Here is a 20,851-nt window from a genome sequence, read left to right on the forward strand (position 1 = left end):
TGAGGCATGCTTTCTGGTGGTTTTTCAGCCTCCACCGTTACTGTTGTTCCTGTACTGAGTGCTCCGGTGTCCAGGTCCATGTGCTTAACCCAAATTTATGAGAAATTTATGGAATTAAAGACGGTGCTCACTGCAGTAGGGGCCGAGCCTCTAGGACAGTGCTCTCCTTCCTTCCCTTCTGGGCCTGTGTTTCTGTTTTCTGAACTGCCACAAACTATGTTTCCATCAAGTAAAAACAAGCAGAAGCTGCATGTGTGTGTGTGTGTACTTGGTACCTGTAAAATAACTTCCCATTGGAAACATCTGAAATGAGTCAAGTTTTCTCCTCCTGGCACCCATGTTATTTACTCAGGTCAGTAATAAAGTGCTTTTTTCTCCCAAATGGAGCAACGACGTTAAAGTGAAAATGCAATTATATGATTAAAAAAGCTAGTGAGTTGTTTTGTGGTGACCGCAATCGTAAGGATCATCAAGACATGTAATACAGATGAAGCAGTCAAAGAGCAGAATCGGGGGGGGGGGGGGAGAAGCTGACCCCCTTTTAAAACCACTGTATTTATGCTTCTGGTTACCTTTCCAAGATTTCAGAGCCTCAGGAAGACGAAGCGCTTTACAAAGGCTTGTTCAGAGGTTTGCTGGGTTTTATTCAGGATTTCGGGCTTTGCTTTGTAGACGTGACCCACGAGAAGTTTCTAAACACGACAAAGCTTTTCTTAGCCGACCGCACTCAAGGAGAAACCCGCTGCGCCGCGGTCCGCACGGCTCCTCCCCACCTCCCCTCAGGGGCAGCGCACGGCCGCTCGCCCCCCGCAGCCTGTCCCGGCGCAGCCCCGCCGCTCACGGCCCGGGCGGGCGGGCGGACGGGCGGGCGGGTCACGGGAGGCGAGGGCAGGCTTTGCCACCCGGCAGCCGGCCCGCCCCTCCGCCCGCCGGGGCTTTATTCGCCCTTGACGGAACGTCTCGGCGCCTCAGCCTCGCGCATCGCCGCCCTCTCCCGCCGCTGGCCCCGGGCCCCCTCCGAGCCCGGACGCCGGTAAGCCGCCGGGGCGCGCGGAGGACCGGCGCGGGGGGGGGAAGGGGGGGGAGGTAGATGAGGGGGAGGAGCGCGCGTGCCCCCGCGCTGCGGCCGGCCCGCGCAGGTCTCTCCCCGCCCAGCCAATCGCGCGCGGCCATTGCGGGAGGTGTGTGCCACGACCTCACTTCCGGTACCTGTCACCCTGCCGCCCAGAGTCAGTCAGGCGCAGGACCGGGGTACTTCTGCCCTCCTCCTCCTCCTCCTCCTCCTCCTCCTCCTCCTCCTCCTCCTCCTCCTCCTCCTCCTCCTCCTCCTCCCCGACCCCCGCCCCGCCGGGCTGACAGCACCGGCCGGCTGCTGCCCGTGGCCCAGGCTGGCGGCGAGGGGGTGCTCGCGCGCCGGCAGCGGTGGTTGGGAGGCGTTGGGCGCGCGTGTGCCGAGAGCCGAGCGCCCCGCGGGACCGACGGCGGATCGCAGCCGGGGACGCGGCGGTGATTGCCCGACCCGACCCTGCCCAGCCCGCTGCGCCCATGGGCGCCGAGCGTCCGCGGGCGGCCGCGCCTCTCCGCCTGCCTGCGGGCCGGCAGTAATGCACGGTATTGCCCTAGGGGCGCCCCCCGCCCCCACCTCGCCCCCTGCGGTCCAGAGGCTGCCTGCATCCCGGTTGGGGCGCCGGCGGCTGAGGGGGGCACGGGGAGGGGGCGGAGGCGGTAGGAGCGCGGCTAGGTGACGCCCCCGCCTCGCTAATACGGTGGCGGTTTTGCGAATGACCTGTCATTTCTTCTCCTCCCCCTCTCTTTTTATTTATTTATTTATTTGTCTCGTCGCCGCGTTTTGAAGCCCTCTGCGAAACTCCGGCGGTGGCAAAGGCGAGGAGGAGTTAGCTGGCCTGGGGAGATGCTTTAGCTGTTCCTGCTGCTGCGCTCGGGCTTCGCGCCAGCTGCCCGCCGTGCGGGGACCGCGGTGGCCGGCAGCCCGGGGTCAGAGGGGCTAAAGGACGAGCAAGAGCCGGCCCTGGCGGAGGCTGGCGTTTGTAGGTAAAGAGCGATCTTGGAAACTCTGTGGGGAGACTTCAGAGTGCTGGGGGTTGGGGAACTGAGGAGAAGACAACGTCCTGTCATATAAGGTGCTGTTTTGCAACTGTCGTGTTTCTTAAATGCAGCACATTTGAATCGTCCTTAGTCTGGTTTGAGAAACGAACTTGGGCACTAGGCAGAAAATACGTGCTTGGAGGTTATCTTTATTGGCTTGGCTTGGTCAGGCAGGTTGTGCTTTTACCAGTCGGTTGGTCTGAGGAGAGTCCTATATCCTTGGAGTGAGCAGTGTGTCAGTGGGAGCTCCCCCTGTATTTGCTTTTGTGGTTTGATGAGAAAAACATGTTCTTGATTGTACCTACCGGGCTGTCCACTTGCTTTCTGAAAAGCAAGTGAAAAAGATAGCATTCAAAAAGTAATGGGAAGGAGTGCTAAAAGCTATTGCCTTGTATTCATATTAAGATTAGCACAGCCTCACTGACACGAGTAGCTGTTCCTAAACTCTCTGGTGGAAGAAGCATGAGTATAGGATTTGTCAGACAGGATTATCTGGAATAATGATGTTTGGCACTTTGGTGGCATTGGATGTCTTAGTAGTACTGCACAAATAAAGATGTTGCATAAGTTTTGTTGGGAAGGAAAGTTTTAGTCAAACTGTACTTGTATTATAGAACATGCACAGACTGGCGTCTAACACTGATTACTGGGTTGAAATTCACGTGGTCTTTGCAGGTAGCAAAACTGATAAGCTATAAAAAGTATTTCCTTTATAAATTCTGAATCACTGACTTAATAGTGAGGCTACCTGGTCTCATGCTGAAACTGACGGCAGTTGTGGTTCATGTGATGTGGTCACAAGTCTACTCAAAGCTAAACCAGTATCATAACCTTTGTTATTTGGCATGAGGTATCAAGCAGCCATTGGCTCTTAGTTACTTTTAGTGGCAACTTTTTGGATTTTAAGTAGTGCAATGTAGTGTTTCAGATGGATGAGAGTATGCGCAGACCTTATCAGAGATTTGTAGAACTGCGTAGCCAGCACGCTCCCTTTCTTTTCCCATGTTTGGAAGGAACACTTGGCATAGTCCAAAAAAAAGTTCTTATCAATCTGCTGATGCCTTATATTGACTGTCATCCTCTACAATCAGGTGGCATAGGGCGTTTTGGCTACCTATTACAAACCTGTACGTCCTGAAAACCTTTGTGGTTTTCTCATTTGCTTTTCAGTAGTTCTTTAATGGCTTCATTTTCTATTCATACCCCTCAATACTGTAGTTTCAAAGGGCATTATGAATTTTAAACCGTGGAGAAAGAGTTGCATGTCAGTTGTGATTTTGCATCGTTATGCTTTCAATACTTTATGTGTTGAGTCTCATAAAAATATTAGAGAAGATAATGTCCTACAGGAGAGTAGGATACATGGCCTAGGATATTCATCTTGTTTTAGAAAATAGACTGCAGTGCTCACTGTTGACCCAAAGTAGTCCAGGAGGGCAATGTAAATTTTCTTAGTATTTTTTTAGAAGCAGCTCTTACTTCAAAATTGCAAGTAGCGCTTTTTTTTCTCTTTACTTTGCTTTAGCTTACCTGCTGAGATTTGAGTTCTGAGTTCTGTTTCTTTTGCACATGGCATATTTGTTGCAAGGGGAGAAAAGAGAACACCATACTTGTCTTGGAAAATAATTGAAGTTGAATTCATATTTATTATAAATACAAACATATTTTCTTACAGCATTTTGGAATTTTAACATTTTTAATTTAATCTGACTGCTTTTGAAAAATCTCCCTGAATCTTTAATTTGTTTGTTTTTTCGTTAAGTGGACAGGGAAGTCAATTTAATCAAACCATTATTTATTTTTATAGGTATGTATGTGTTTTTTTTTTTGTAATTTTTTTTTAACAGGCCTTATAAAGTATATAAAAGTAAAATCTCTACCTTTGGGGTGTAAATGGTACTTAAAAGGCCCATTGCAAAGACATCTTGTGGGATGTGTGTGTGTGTGTGCACCTCGGAGACCATAATTACTCTGACAGTTTTTCCACATAAAGACTTGGACGTTTGTGAGAATGCTTTTTATGAGTAAAAGTATTTTCCTTTATTACAGAAAATTGAAATAGCACAAGGCTTTCACTGTAGTGGTCTTAGGTGAGTGCTTTTGAATTTTTCTAGTATGAAGAAAAAAGAATGATAGTGCAATACATCAGTCATATACCCTAGTTAGCTAGATGTCAGTGTAGTCCTTCTGTAAAACTAGGTGTTGTATTAAAAGCCTCAGTCATATAAAAAATAATTTTAGCCCAAGTGAAATGACAGTGTTGTTTTCTGAAGAAGCATAAAGAAATATTAAAAAGCATTATATTACATTATATCAATATAAAATTAGAATAGTAAGCTTTGGGAAATTTTGTTGACGTTTATTTTTATTTTTTTAAGAAAGAATGTCAGCAGCTTTTTATTAATGAAGAGCCACTTGTTACCACCAATGTGCACATGAAATGGAAAGGGAACAGATTCTGGAAAACAACTTCTGTTTCAACTTTCCAAGATGCTCCATGAAGTGGTGAGTACATACGTGGACTGGGAGCTATCTTGGCATTGTTTTTGAACAACTAGAGAAGAAAACACATGTGAGGTAGAATTTCTGTAAAGAGTGATTAGTATATAGTCAACTGACAAGGAAAGAAATCTGAGCAAGTAGTGCAAACATATAGTTGATAAATGAAAGTAGTAGCACAGTCAGGAGAGCAGAGTAAGTAAAATTTCCTTATGTTCCAGTATGTATTGCTGTGTTAGACTTCTATGTAAAAGTTGTATAAAGACGTTGTCCAGTAGAATTCTGAATTCTTAATATTTTAGAAGTAGAGTGCTCAGCATTTCACAGGACCAGGTCTGTAAAATTAAATATTGAATGACTTTTTATGAAGCAGAATGCTGAATATTCAGTGAATGAAAAAGTGCTTATCCGGTAAGGTTAGGCTCTAAATCATCACTATCCTCAAAATAAAACTAAAATCTCTCGATCTTAAAGAGTGTGATATTTGGCATGTTTTAAAAACATTAAATTGATATGAGCAGATTGTTGTGTGACCAGATTGCATGTGGCATTGAGATGTTGCCAAATCTGATTCCACTTCCTCATACCAATTCTAATAGTTTCTGCTTATGAAACAATATTTATTTATAAGTGCATTGCGTGTGTCTTTTAAGTATCTAGGAAGTATAATTTCTGTGTCCAGTGAAGGGCTTCTCGTGCACAGATTAATACAAATTATAAAATACAGTTCATTGGTATTCTAATCCTGATTTAGTCTTAAGTTGTTACATGGCTGGTTTGTGTGGTGTTTGCTGTGTTTTGAAATGCTGTAAGCATAACCTGTAGAAACTTTTTACTTTGCAGATTGAAAGATGAGAACTACCAAACGGGCATAGTTTGTTCTGTGGTACTACATTCATCTGAATTTATTGTTTTAAGTTCAAGCTGTCTCATGTCTATGAAAGCACTAACAGTATGAGATAAATTTGCAAGAATTTGGCAAATTACCTATCCTTTTCTCAAAATCTATCATTTATACTATCATTTATAAACTAAGAGATTATTCACTTAATCTTTCGAAATAGTAAAAGAAACTTGTTCATAAGTGTGTCTGCCTTGAGGAACTCAGAGTAGTTAGCAGGTACTGAAGTTTGTAAGATTCTTTGGCATTTCATTCCAGGTAGCTGAAATACATCTGAAAGCGAGTTAGTCCAATATTTTCGTATTTCATATTTTTGTATCTCATTAGTCCATTTTCAGTTTGTTGATAAGTATATAAAGGGAAACCAGAGCTGCTATTCGGTGTGCAAATTAACTGCTGGTTGAGTAATTTCTTACTCATCTATGAGTATATAAAATCCTGGAGCTGAGAGCATTTATTGTTGTGAATAGTTTAGAGTTTGATGTGTTTTGCATGGAAAAATGATACCACAATCTGTCCTAATGTTATTTAGATTTAACAAAAAAAATGGATCATTTGAAACTATTCTACAGCCTGTGATTAAGGTTTGGAGACAGGGCTTACTGTCGTCTTGTATGTATCCGTGCATCCAGCCCAGTTATGCTGTCTGAGTAAGTTCTGTTATCTGCATATAGGCTTGTATTGCCATTCATTTTTTGTTACCCAAATAAGAGTGCTACATGCCTGTTTTGTTTTGTTTTGTTTTAAATAATTATTTACTGGAAATGATTGATATAACAATTCACAGAAGAAAACACTGAATTTAAACCAGAATGTGAGTGTTCAGATGGTAAGAACTTTTGTGTATTTGCAAAATCTATTTGAAAGTGAAGACTTGAATTACTGTTGACATTTCCTAGCCTCCTGTTAGTGTTACTGCTTCAGCAAGAACGTTATTAAGTACATGGCATTGGAGTCACGGTGCAGGCTCATATTAAACAAAACAAAACCTTCTCGCATCTTTATTAAATATGTGTGGAAAATGTTCCCTAGAGTAGTAAGGCTGAAAAATATAGTATGGAACCATTTGGATTTGAGGGAGAGGAAGAGAGAGAAGGTGGATGTTGGGTCAAGAGACTGCTTTGGAGACTCCTGGGTTTATGAGCAGGCGATGCTTGACGGCATTCTGTATAATAGGGCTGATGAATGTTCCATTACAATGGTCGATGAATTCACCAACTCTGATGTTAAAATAAAATAAAATTAATGGCAACCCGCAGGTCGTAGTGAATATTGTTGGCTTGTTGATAATTTTCAGGGGAAGATTACAAGAACTATGCATTACTAGCATAAAAATTATGTTTCTAATGGAGGCTAGAACTAGATTCTTGATGACGGTTAGGAGTCCTAAGAATAATTTGAAAAACTAGCCAATGTAGGAATGCACAGAATATTGGACATTGAAGTTTACTCAGCAAATGAAAATGGTTAAGTGTGGCTTTTCAAATCTTTTTTCTTAGCCTGTAGGTAAACATTCAGTTTGGAGTAAGTATGCTGCATTGTGAGGGGGTTTTGAGTGGGTTTATTGTCAGTGTAAGATGCTGTATGGATGCAGTTTGACTGTAAGAGAGCTATGTAAACAGGAGAACGTTCTGTCTGTCGTCGTTTCTGACCAGTTGTTCGTTGGAAATTTTGCTCTGTGGGCATATGGTGGACTTACATTGTTATGTTGTATATGTGTGAAATTTAAAAATGGTGTAATGTGTATATTCATATTCCACATAGCTGCCCACAGAGAAGAGCACGTAAGAAATTTGAACTTTTTTTTACCGCTGAAATTAATTAATTAATTTATTTATTTATTCATTCATTCTTATCCACCTCAGGACAAAAGATGCTGTGTGCAGTTAAGCAGGCCAGTCTGATTAGGAGCAAATCATGTAGCAGCTTTAGAATATATGTAACTAAGAGACAAGCAGCACAGAATACTGCTTTTGAAAAAAGCAGTACCTGTACATTTTGTGTACTGTGCTTCCATAGAGATGGGACTGTACATAAATAGGCCAATATTTTCAAACAGCTGTCAAATGTTCCACTTAAATATATGTTTTGGGCACCTGATTTTCAACATACTGAGCTGCCATAAATCTAACCAAATTTACAAGGAGTTGCATTTTCTGAAGATTATAAATCCTGTAATAAATCCCGTGGAAATGTAATAGTGATTATCCTTTAAGAACATAGAATTGTTCAGTTTGCAGCTATCATTCATTTTATTTCTCTTCTACATGGTGTGCATGTGTGTGTGCATGTCTGTATATATATATGAACACATAAATATGAAAAAAAAAAAAAGAATAGGATGTCCCCTGTCTGTGTTGTTCCTGGTAGCCCTGCAAATACGAGGCTTACAGCGAGAGGTGTTGTTACGCAGCATGGCCTGATCTGATCTAGCAACTGTTTTAAAGATCAGCCAGGCTCCCTCTTCACGCTTCTTTCCTTTGCCACCATCCACGTGTTTCTGTCCTTCCTCTTGCTGCTCCTTAGTGAGTCGGTTCAGCTGTCTCTAGCTATGTTTTTCCTGTGTTACATTTCTACTGGCTTAATGAGCTGAATTGTTTCACTGAGGCTGTGTCTACACTAGGGAATAAAATATGACGAGGACTGTTCTCTGGACCCGGAACAAAGTGGCAAGATTGCACACACCTAACAGTCTTCCTCCAAGAAGCATGGTTGCATCCAAACTGCCAGTGGAGAGCAGTTTGCTGCTCTGCGTTTGCTGTCCCCTTAACGGTGCCTGCGCATTTGTCTGGGAGAGTGCCAAGTCAGTATGGGCCAAAATGGTGTGAGAGAGGACGCTAGCAGCATGACTCGAGCCTGTGCTCTGGCCCTGTTTTATTTGCAATTATAGATGTGGCCAGAGAGGTCAGACAAGTGTGAGAGCCAGCACAGGCAGGATGGAGCTGGGTGGCTGGAAATGAAGAAGGGAGAGGGAAGGTGCAGGGCTGACAATGTCAGGGAGCTATGGAAGGGATATCCTTTTGATGTCAGGGAGCTATTACGTTACTTAAGCTGGCTTGTCTACTGTTAATGTAACTTTATTTTGCAACCAACAACTTCAGTTTGGCTCTGCAGAGGGCTGCGAGTACTATGTCCCTATAACTGCTTTTTCAAAGTCTGATTCAGTCAGCTAAAATGCCTTACAAAGTGAATTAAAACTGGTATATGAAAGTACATAGGTGACATTTTAAACAGGTTTTCTTATCCTGGCTGCTTCATTGGACTGTTGTTTTTCTTTCACCTTTCTCTAATTCAGGTGCTTCCTTAGTTAAAGGAAGTGGGGAGGAGAAGTGGGGTGGCAGGCAGACTATTGTCAATATGGGGCTGTTAAACTGGTAAGTAGACAACCTTCATGTCATATGAAGGATGAGCAGAGATATCAGACGTCAGGAAAATAATTGGTTATATTTTGACATTTTTTGATCATGCAGGAGTGTGAGGCTTGTGATCTCTATACTGTAGCAAGTGACCTGATTTAGAACGGTGAAGTAAGTCATGTGTCCTAAGTATATCCTCTATCTGACGTGTCAGTAGCTTGGAAGTACAAGTACTTGATGTCTGTTTGCCAAAACATGTAGATTCATTGCATTCATACCTGTTGCCAAGACTCCTGTCAGCAATGCTAAATCAGTGTAAACTTTGTTTTTGTGTGATACATTTATCACAACGAAAAACTTTTTAAGGTAGGGATTTCTAAATTACCAGAACAAAACTGAAGGCCTTTTTCCTAACAAAAAAACCACCACCAACAACAAAAAGCGAAAGAATCTTGTTTCACATTCCACTCTGGGTACTCTGAGTTGTGGTGTGCCATTAAATCAAAGTAGGTTTATTTTTAGCAATTTTTATTTATTTATTTATTTAAGTGTAATAGCTGAGCAACAAGAGCCTGTAAAAATACTTTGAAGGAATGAGTAAAATTGTAGTACACTGAAGAATAAGTAAACTACACAACTCCAGGTGCTGTTTATAGAAGACATTAGATTTCGTCTACTGGTAGAAGAGTATGAAAGCTAGCCCATTGGGATTACTCAATTAATTTTCAAAAAGACACTTCCAAGCAGAAGGGGCCTAAATCTGTAATATCTTGTCTGAGGGTCATTCTCTTTTATAGGATATAGGTCCTTCTGTTAAGCTGAATTTAGGTTATCAAATATGTCTTGTTATTATGTTTGGGCAAGAGAATAAGGTTTATCAGTGCAATAAAACCACTGAAAATACACAGTGGTGGTGTTCTCTGCTAAGAAGGCGAATTCAGGCTTCTTGAATCTCTTCCAGAAACAGATGTAAATTCCACTGTTGCTTTTCAAATAGTGAATAATCATGGTCTGTTATGTTTGGTGATGAATCAAGCAAGGGGTTGCAGATGGTGAGAAGAGTGCAGCTGCTAAATACTAGAGGGGCGGAGATACAAGACTAGAGGACCCGAGGGGATGAAGGAGGTGATTTGAGGATGGGTTGACATGGCTTATGAAAGAGAGGGGTAAGACAACTGAAAGAGTATTGAAGCTGGGTGTGCCAGGGTAAAGCCGAAACTGAAACCCGAGATTTGGGGATGGGGAGAGTGCTGGAGACTGAAAAGGAGGTATACTTGAGGCAGAAAGATATTTTTTGTTATTGTTGATCTTTGAAGCAAAAGTTGCAGCATCAGATGCCAAAGTAACCGGACTTTTGTCCCAAGCCGAAACAAGAAGGAGACTGAGCTTAGATGTGGAAGTTTAAGTTGTAAATGAAAAGAGAAAACTAAGGCTTCATGTTCCTTTTAAAGCAATGCTGGTCGTAAGTAGGAGAGCTATTGTAGTAACAGATACAGATGCAAAGTTGTGGGGTTTTTATTTTGATTGTTCTGAGCAGGACCTGTGTAATGAGATCGGGGTGGCAAAATTTGGGAGTTTGCCAGGTGGAGAAGTTGTGTCTGACTAGGTGTTCTAAAAAAGGGGGATTGCAAGGCCTAGGTTGTGGTTGAAGGGCAGATAAGATTCAAGTGAAGCTTTTTACGATCTTAAACCAATATGCTAAAAACTCCAAACCATCTTTCAACTCTTTGCATTAAGTAATTTTAGTTTAAGATATCTTTTTCTTTTTTTTCCCCCCTCTCTCTTTTTAGATAAAAAGTATTGTTCCAAAACAATAGCTCTTTATTCAGGAAGAATGTTGCCAATAAGATGTCTGTAAGAACTAGTATTTTTGCCCACAGGTCAGAAATCCTCAGCCAAAGTGAATATTTAACCACTATTTCAAGGACAGCCTTTCTTAATAAAGTATGCGATTAGGAGTCAAAGTGAGAGACCTTGGAAAATTGTAGAATACTCAAGTACTGACATAACTTCAGGTACCCATTGTACTGTTTGTGTGTTCTACAAACCTTAGTAAATATAAAACAAATACTGAACGCGAACTGGGGAAAAAACAAAAAAAAAAACACCAAAAAAAAAAAAAAAGAGGGAGCAAAAGTCCAGATCTGTCTTGGAAGAGAGTTATGCCTCAAAACGGCTATACTGAAAACTGTTTTCAGGATTGTCTTCTCTTCTTTTTTAGTCTAGTTACCTAAGAAAGTCAGGTATATGCAGTAGGGTCTGCTGTCCTCTCCCCCCACTCAATGGCTTTGAACCTGCAAGCCATGTCAAATTTGACAGAGTAGCAGCGGTTGCAATGGCATTAAAGTTCTGTAATTTTTATGAAAGTCGGTAACTGGAAAGAAGAAAGGAGAACACATTGTTGACCCTACTGCGGAAATGATGCAATATGAATTCAACAATTATCTGTTCTGTTTGGCCTGTCAATTGCCAATCAGCATAGGAGCACCAGCGAGCCAGTTGCAACATGTAGCTCTGAACCAGCTACAGCATGTTTGCTGTTTGCATAGTCAGTAGTTCAGGGACGTTGTGTGGGGAGGGGGAACTGTAAGTGTAGTGAGAAGGGAAAAGAGCAGGGAGACATGATAGGACAACGTGGGGTGACAATGTATGAAAATCTTATGTCTTTGGGAGCAAATAGAAATTAAAGGGCTTTTATTTCTTCTCCCCAAAGTTGCCCGTTTCCCAGTGTTTTAATGCTGATAATAGTGAAAACGTATATGAATTCTACCTTTCAAATTTGTGTACTATCACAACTTAATGCTCTCAAGCTTTTATTGTTTAAACTCACAAAATTATATACAACTTCAAAAATTTCATTACCAGTCAACAGACTCACAACTACTTGGTATCCATAAAATATTAGATTATGTGGCAGAATAATAATACATTATTATTATATATAATATGTGGCCTTGAATTAGTTTGTATTCAGTTGAAGTATTTACGTCACAGTATTTATGTCACATTTGCTCTTCTGTCGAAGAGTAAGCAAGGTTGAAATCATACGGGAATAATAAATATGCTCACAGAACAAAAGATTAGTTAATTATTTCTTATCCTTCATTTTACTATAAATTTAAACTTAAGGCAGGTATTTTTATTTATAACGCAGCAAGGATTTTACGTTCTAAAGAATATGTTACTACCAGTCCTGCCAATAAGGAATTATCGACAATGTATACCAATTGCTATCACACATAAAAGTCTGTGGATATAAACCAAAAGAGCTTCTTATATCCTGGTTTATAAGAACACATTTTAAGGTATCCATACATATACATGAACCCTAAAGATTGTTGAAAGTATCAGAGTTTTAGAAAGTACATCAAAGTCTTTGCTTGACTCTGTAAATTAGTGGCAATTGGTTTTTATTTCTTTTCATAAATATAGTCTAAAATTTCACATTTGTTAGTAAGAGTTACTAGATAGCTTTGCTTGTAAAAGTTATGATGTCTTTTTGGATAGAAGAGCCACGTATGTTGTGGGGTTTTTTTCCTTTGTTTTTTTTTGGTTGTGTTTTTTTTTTTTTTTATCAAGCATGTGAGCAAGTAAAACTTCTGAGTTAGAGAGGTTTATGTAATAGCACAGTCAATAAGTTTAATGGAAAATGGCCAAAAATTTTGCCTGGCACTGCCTCTGTATGTATTAGATTATAATTTTAATTGACAATTTTAGTTGCACAGATGTCTTTAATTTGTTACCCTCTGAAGTTTATTTTTACCATATGTAGTGAAAATGTACACTGCAGGAGACTTAGCAAGGGGTTTACATTTTATTTACTTCAAAAATTGATTATATTGGAGATAATCATTTAGTCACCACACTAAAATGCAATTTGTATTTGCCTCTTACCCTTAGATATCTTTATCCTTCAACAAATGAAGTCTCTGTACAATATCAGGGTATAGTTAGAAAATTGTTGAGAACACACTTTGCATAATCTGAGATGCCGTGATCACATGTGTAAGGAAACAATTGCAACATTCCAATTTAGTCTTGAGGATCTAGTTTCCAGTAAGCAGCATGTTAGGACAGATGTGTAGGCTGTTTGTAAATGCTGTACACGTCGGAATCAACTTTGACTTCACCACTCAAACTTATTTTTACATATTTTTAGAAAAAAAAGAATAATGGTTTAGGACATCTAATATGTGCATGCAGTTCATAAGACATAGTTTTTGTGGGATTTTTGGTTTGTTCCTTTTTTAAAAATTCTCTTAATTCTGGGCATACCGTGCAACCAGATTTAGCCTCAATCTGAGCACTGATTTCTGAAGTCAAGGTATCCCGAACTGTTAATCAATTCAAAATCTTGGCTTATGTAATTAGCTTGTAAGACATTTGTACAGTATTGCAAAACTTAGAAAAAACAGATGACTTCCAAATAAATGGGTAAGGAGTTTTGGGACACATGGGGAAGGTAAGAGAGCTTTAAGTTCATTAACGCAGTAATAAAAATATAGCAAATACTCAGATGACACATTTGTGTGAACGTGACCTTGGGTCTTGGATCAAATAGCAAATACATAAATGTCGTGTTTGTCCGAATGTGACCTTGCATTGGTTCAAATATCAATCGTAAATCAAATCCTTGCTTTTAATGTACATGTAAAGAAAACAGCCTCTTAAATGATGCATCAAATCTTTTGTTTCTCGGTAGTTGTGGTCTTCACATATAAGTGTCCAGCAAACACATGGAGCATCTGTGAGCTAAACACTATATTCTTTTAGCTTCATTGCCTACAAGATCTTGTCATGAATGATTTAGAATCTGTAGAAGTTTGAAGCAAGTTGCTATGGCTGCTATGATTAATGTGTAATCATTTGAATCTTGCTCAAGTATGGAATAATTTGAGTAGAATATAACAGTGACTTGAAGAGACACTGACATTGAAACGCAAAACCTGGAGATTCTTTGGAGAGAGGAAGAGAAAAAGGGAGAATGTGTTGCAAGCATAAAGGTATATATAACAGTGAAGTGGGGTTTTTATTAGAAACTGTGGTGAGCTGTAAGTAGTACTTGTGGAACTGTATTTGGACTTGCAAGAGAGCCCACATCAGAGAACACAGGGTACTCTGTAACATAGTGGTTACTAACATACTGCCATGGCTAAGTTTCTTGCAGAAAAAAAAGACCTATTGTTTTTTTGAATCTCTTGTTAATAAAATATACTTGCTTCAATGGTCATGCCTCAAAAACGCTGGGTATTATTAACTCTAATCTGAATATTTGCTTTACATGCATTAATAACTAACGTAATAGATTGAATAAACTTCCCTCATACTGCTGTCCAGGCTAATTTTTTTTTTTAAATGTCATGTTAATAGTTGTATGTTTATTCTATAGATTAAGCTTGTAGTCAATTCTCAACCACGTGTCAGAGCTTATTATTTACTATAAAAGTGGAAACAGAGACAGGATAAATAGAGAAAGGAAAAAAAAATTACAAATTGCCAGTTTTTCAGGATTTCTAGGCATCTTGACAATAAAAGTTGAAGCGAGACTGAAGACTTTAACACAAAGTTTTCCATTTAAGTCTTTGACAGTGCTTGCTTGGTTTAGAGTCAGGAATCATCTAGACATCAGACTGGATTATAATGTAGTTAAAAAAAAAAACCCAACAAACAAATCCCAGAACCTCAAAAAAACCAAACCAACCAACCAAACAAAAAAACCCACAAAGAAAAGACCCCACCAAAAACACTTCTTGAAGAAAATAGTAAAGTGAAGGAGAGCATTATAGATTACCAATAATCCCAATATAGTATTATATAGTTTGTTAACTAGTATTACTATTGACTGATACTGAAGTCCTGACTAGTGAACTCTTAAAAGAATTTAAAGGATTCAGTTGACATAGATTTAAAGAGAGATTTGAAAGCTTTACTTTGACATATAGCTACTTTAGACTTTAGTTTCAGTTCAGCTTTCACTAGAAAGAAAGGTCAGGTCTTCCTATTCCCAATTACAGAAACCACCGAAGTATTCACTTTTTGGATATGAAAACTCACATTTAGAGGAGAAAAAAATAGATAGATGTAAACTTGAGATGATAGACCTGTAAGTCTTGTCTCTGGAGCCTGAAGGCAAAGGTTGCAAAACATTTATGTCCCATTGCTGATCAAGTCAAATCTGGCTCCTGTTGTTCAAGGGGTTAGCAGTGGCTAATTTAAAGACGGGCTTCAGATCTCATTGTACTGATAACCTAGAACTGTGGTATTTACATCTTAAGTTGAGCTCTGTCTGCTAGAGGTTGACTAGTCTAATGTTGTGGATCAAATACGATGACATATATTTTCTGGTCTAATATAAAATCAGTGTAAAAGTCTTGTATGTAAATGTGAAGCATTCTCAACTGAGTTCCTAGTTACCAAGTTCTTGAGGGGCTTTTGAATATAAAATTTCCCATTAGAAAGCCATTTGATGCTAGGATGTTGTTTTATCCTTTACAAGCAGCTGAAGTATTTGAGATAGATTCTACTCTCAGCTTGAGTTTTCAGCACTGGAATTACTATTTTATTTATTTATTGGAGCATGTTGTTTCAACTCGGAGTAAATGTCTGTGTCTTCCATTTACTGGATTTTTGTGCGAGTTTTACTGCTGGAAGGATGATTAATAACTGTGGGATGTGCATGATCTCTGCAGCCTATATGACAGTTCCATGGCCTTATCAAAAAATGATGCTGTCTGATCTGTAGAGCACTTTTCAGCTCTCATCAGAGACTTAAGAGACATGGCTGCTTTGCTTCAGGCAACACAAGTGCCTGGTTTACAAGTCCAGCCTGTTGGTACAATCACTGGATTCTTCAGAGGAGATTCAGGCTGCACATTTATTTGTTGACCGTGCAGCACATGTATCCCTCTCCCCAACTGCTTATTTCTGCTCCCTCCATTGAGCCAGCATAAATATTTGTAACACTTTGCAGTGAACTGGATCAGGGAAGCGATCTGATTGAAAAGTACTGCTTTTTAATTTGTAATCATGGCCTCAAAGATCAGTCGTGGCTCTGGAAAGTCCATTGAGTTCTGCTCAACCCAGACAGGTAAGTGAGGTGCTTGACATTAGGTGAGATGAATACCCTTCTTGTGTCTGTTTGCTGAGAATTAGTTTCCACTTTGTAATTTTTTTCTCCATTAGTAATTGCATCTGTTGCGTGAAAGTGAGAGGGTATGATATTTGAGATAAATAGTTTAATTATCTCCTGAATAGTTTTGTTGCTGTCCTGTTATTAGTTACTTCTTAAACAGTAATCTTGGCAAAACAAACAATTTTAAAAACTATTTAGAGTATAATGAATGCGTTACATCATTGAAAGAAAACATTGGAGGTAATCGTGTCTCTATAGTCCTGAAGGTATATAAAGCAGCTGAGTAGCTTTAAAGCAGAAACATTGCATTTAAAAGGGGGATGCGTAGCCCTGTTCAGAGACATTTATCTTTCTTTAATGTATTCCAAGCAATGAGATTCTATTTCAGAGAGTCAGGACCCACGAAGCAGCTTCTACCCTGTGCCACTAAATCTTGGAAAGAAGCTACAGGGAGATGCCAGCAGGGATTGAAGCTGGCTCAGTAACTGCAAAGTAGTTGAATAGTGACTGTTAGTGATTATGTCATTGTTCTCTGTATTTTTTCAGGCTGTGCTTTCCCCACCTTCCTTGGCTGATTAGTTGCTTTTTTCCTGTCTTTTTCTGTCTGTTGCTGTGTAGGGTCTGCCCAAATTTTTGTAGCTGAGCAGTGTTAAGCAATCATTTCAGTAAGTATTTTGGGCTTTTTGGTCTTTGTAGGTTCTGATATTGTTGCAAACACTAAATTTTTAACTGTGTCTTTGCATATACTGCAGTTATAAGCAGTTCAAAGTTCTCTTTCATAAGGAGATACGGTGGCATTTTGTCTAGCAATCCAAGATGATTTTGTATGTCTTGCCTTTAACTGAGTGTTTTGATAACCATACAGATTGAGGTTTTAGATTTTTGCTTGGGAGGGACATAAGTGTTAAACAGATGTTCCTAGAGCCTTAAATTTCTATTAATACAGATTCTGTGTTATGCTGCTCTGCATTTGATTATGTAAAGAATCTTTCATGTTTAGTATGGCTACCTCCTCTTTGACAACCCTGGTTTGTTTTCTCTGCAGAATTTGTATCCTGATGTTATGTTTTATTGTTGGTAATACTCTTCTTGCCACATGACAGGTGTTGCTTATGTTAGTATCGCCTTACATACGTTCTTACTTTTAAAAGTGGTTTGCACCGGGAAAAGCGCGGATTTGTAGCACTGACTTGTAAATTACATTTTATAATCTTATTAAGTCATTTCCTTATTTTTTCAAAGTAAAAATAACTGAACAACTAACAAAACAGTGATATCCTAAGAACTGAGATTTTTGTTAAACTAGTGGCAACCTGCATGCTAAATATCATGTATATTGCATGATACAAGAGTTTCTGGCAACAGCATTATACGTTTCTATATAGCTGGAAAACACCTGTTCTGCATATGCCACAAAATAAACCTAATTTTAAAATCTCAACACTTTGCCTAAATACGCCACGTTGACCTTATTACATTTGCTTCAACTCGTGGTGGGCTAATAGGAGCTGCAACGTAGAAGAATCGTATATGCTCCTGACCGTCTGACAGAGTACATCTAGTTGAAGAATACCTCTGCTTAGTGTAACATACAAAGTCAGTCGCTCATGTGGTACTGTTCGTGCCTGACCTGTCATTAATCAACACTGCTCTTATGTGCATCTTCTTATTGCTGACTTGTACAGCATGTCAATTCATCTGTTTTAGTCCTGTCTTTAAAAGTACTTGTTTATGGTGTTGGCTAATTACTTGTACAGAAAAGTTGATAAAAATTGTTAATTTTCAGTAAGAAAATCTTGCCTTTCCTCTCTCTTTTTGGATCATGTCTTTTAAAATCCAACGGGACAGAAAATCCTGGGACCAAAGAAATGCTGCTGCCTGACTCAGTAAGTTCTGCTTGGGTTTGGCCGAGTAATATAAAAACAAAAAAAATATTCCCATATTGTTTTTACCACTTTTAATATCAATCAGCAAAATATTTGCAGTTTCAAAGCTTTATCAGCTCTTCCCATGTGAGATTATAAGTGTGTTATCTCTGCATCTTCTGATGCAATTAGAGAAATGCGTTCAGGGGAGGAAAGTAAAACTCAACATGGTCCCCACTCTGCTGAAGCCAGTAGACTTGCCTCTGTGGCCTGTAGTCTTCCTTCAAGAAACTCTCTAGTGTTCCTCCAGTTCCGCAAGTGCTTACAATCTTCTTTCTCTGATCTGTCTTTTCTCCCTTTTTTCTTAGGCAAAGAATGGTCTTCCTTTTTGATCAACCAATAAATTAACAGCTTTTTTCCTGCTGCAGACTAATATAGACTAGGTTGCCTTACAAGCTGTGTAATTCCACTTCTGTTTAATGCACTGCCCAATTATAAGGGGAGTGATTTGGAGAAAGAAGAACATTGTGCAATATGTAGGTACATTCTACCATAGTGCATAAAAAATAAGGTAGCATAATCAAAGTTGCATAGAATTTTTCATTACGTAACTTCTAAGAGCTTAACTTTGCAACTTTAGTATCATTTTTCAAAATCAGGGTATGTGAATTTTGATTTGTTTTAAAGGCAAGGATGCTTATAAGTTGAGTGTGATATCTTGGAGTACAACTGTGTAGAGTGAAAAAATACAATTCTGGGTTTTTTTTGGGGGGGAGGTATAACTGGTAGTCTTGATGAAGAGGTGGCTTGTGGAAATTTTTCATCTCATGCATAGTAAATTCTCTTTGTCTTAGGTTCTTAATACTTTGTAAATTATAAAATATTACTAGTATGTAAGGTTACAAAGTATGAAAACTGAATCAAATGTAACAGGATAGAGGAGAAAATATGCATCCTTTCCCAGATAGGAGACTGGACTTCATACTTTAGGTGCGAAATTTTATTTTCAGTTATTTTCGGTTGTTTTTTGTGTGTTGAATCAGGATATTGGAAATATCCAGTAGCTTACATACCTCAGGCTCTTCCTATTCACGTAAGTTTTCCAAAAGTACCTACTGCAGCCACTAGTTTTAAATGTGCTGTGTTCAGCCACAACATTCTCCAAGTGACCTAGAGGTAATGATTGTTTCAACTTTAACCTTGATATTTGCAAGCAAGCCCTTTACACGATCAATTTGTTTATGCAGTAAATCCAGACTTTGTTACTGCTTCTCAGAAACCTTTGCATCTGAGAGACCTGTTTCCTTACAGGGATTATCCCTACTGTGGCAAGTATTAAATGTGGAAGGGCCAGGGGTTTAGTCTCCCACCATCCCTTTCCAAAAATGAAGCAAATAACCGATCGCTGCATGATTAGGTATTTTTCTTTGAAAATCTGACTCTGATTTCTTTAAGACCTGTTCCAATTTTATAGGTAAGTTACTCATTGGGTATTTGCAGTGTGGTGGTGGGGAAGGAGGACTTCTTCTGAAAATAGACATATTTCAGAGATAACAGGCTGTGAGAGAGCACCAGTAAAATCTGCTTATCCTTAAAACCATAATTTCATGAAATTGTGTTCTTATTTTTTTATGTCATAATCTCTTGTTTTCAGTTTACTTTGTGTGTGTTTGTATGTGGGTATAGGAAAGGGGGTATGGAGGCTATGGGAAACTGAGAAAATCCTCTGCCAGTGTTTTTGTGGCACAGAATTTTTCTAAAGTCTTAAGAGTAAAAAGAAATGTTGACTTATACAGATGCTTGTGTGGAATCATCACACTGCAGCTACCACATCTACTGTTGTAACATGTACAGCTTTTTTTGTAAAGCAAAATACTCTCTGTGAATGCTGCTTAAATCAACTTCATACTCATTACCCTTTTTATTTTAGAAGCTTTATTTTTATAGAAATAAGGATCAATGCATATTAAGTGAAACCTGCCAATGAAAGCATACACATGTGTAAACATGCACAAAATACAGAGAAGACAGAAGGCAAATGGTTTATTGCATGAATACTAGACATTTTACATAAAGGTTTTCTGTGCTTATGAAAAAAATTAATTATAACTTTTTCAGTAATGAAAATATTAGTATATTTTGGCAGTCTTCAGAAATGGTTATGTTATGGCTATGCTTGCTAAGATAGCTAGTTAATAATTTACAAGAGCCGTAACAATTAAGCAGCTGTAATTTACTAGTAGTGTTTGAAAGTACAAAAGGGTATGTACTTTTTAGTTTTTAATAGTTAAAACAATAAGCAGTTCATTTATGTTTTACTAGCTGTTAGGTTGTTCTCATATAAATTCAGCTAAAAAGACTGCTGAATTTTAAATATTTACTGTAAATGTGGAAAAGTATGGTGCAATTCGGGCAGTACCAAGCGCGCTGCTGAAAGAGCTGTTGCCATGTTCAGAGTTCAGCTATCAAGCCTTTCCTTTGTTTTCCTGTCAAATAATGCCTATTTTGTTTCAAGGTAGACTTCAGTGTTCACTTAACCTTTCAAAAATACTTGTGCTGGACGAAGAAGTCATACTTGGAGAGATGTACGTGATTCAGTAGGGAACTTGAAGGAACGTTGGGTACAAGGAGCTTAGTGCCTCCTGGAACCTCCCCAGCTATCCTGGGGCAGAGTACTCTTGCTACATATCTGCAGAGGAATATAATGTTTCTGTGCCACGAACAACTGTTGTAGCCTGGGAGAGCTTCATGAAGAGCACACTGGAGGAGCAGTGCTGATCATATGCTCTGCCATTCCTTTCTTCCTTTTTTTGCTGATGGCTCCTTAGGGAGACAGATTTGGTAGTCTCCTTTGGATTGCCTGAGAACAGTTGTTATTATTCTCGGCTATCATTACAAAAACAACTTACGTCAAGGTTTCTTTACTCTTTTCCCTCACTGCAAAACAGCCATGTCACAGGGGTAGCAATTTAACTTCGTTTTCACAAATAAA

At 39.2% G+C, this 20,851-nt stretch overlaps 1 protein-coding gene across 9 annotated transcripts in view; it reads left to right on the forward strand.

The window, feature by feature from the left end:
* The first annotated feature begins 931 nt into the window (after nucleotides 1–931).
* PPARA (peroxisome proliferator activated receptor alpha) overlaps nucleotides 932–20,851 on the forward strand; it is a 43,933-nt gene continuing 24,013 nt past the window's right edge. For 2 of the 9 annotated variants that reach the window (XM_075162198.1, XM_075162246.1), the window contains exons 1-3: nucleotides 1,206–1,251; nucleotides 1,856–2,052; nucleotides 4,485–4,611. The gene's annotated coding sequence lies outside the window, so the exon portion shown is untranslated. The other 7 variants (XM_075162208.1, XM_075162224.1, XM_075162265.1 and 4 more) reach the window with 7 other exon arrangements.

This window comes from Calonectris borealis, chromosome 1, assembly GCF_964195595.1.
Source record: "Calonectris borealis chromosome 1, bCalBor7.hap1.2, whole genome shotgun sequence".
Classification (NCBI taxonomy): Eukaryota; Metazoa; Chordata; class Aves; order Procellariiformes; family Procellariidae; genus Calonectris; species Calonectris borealis.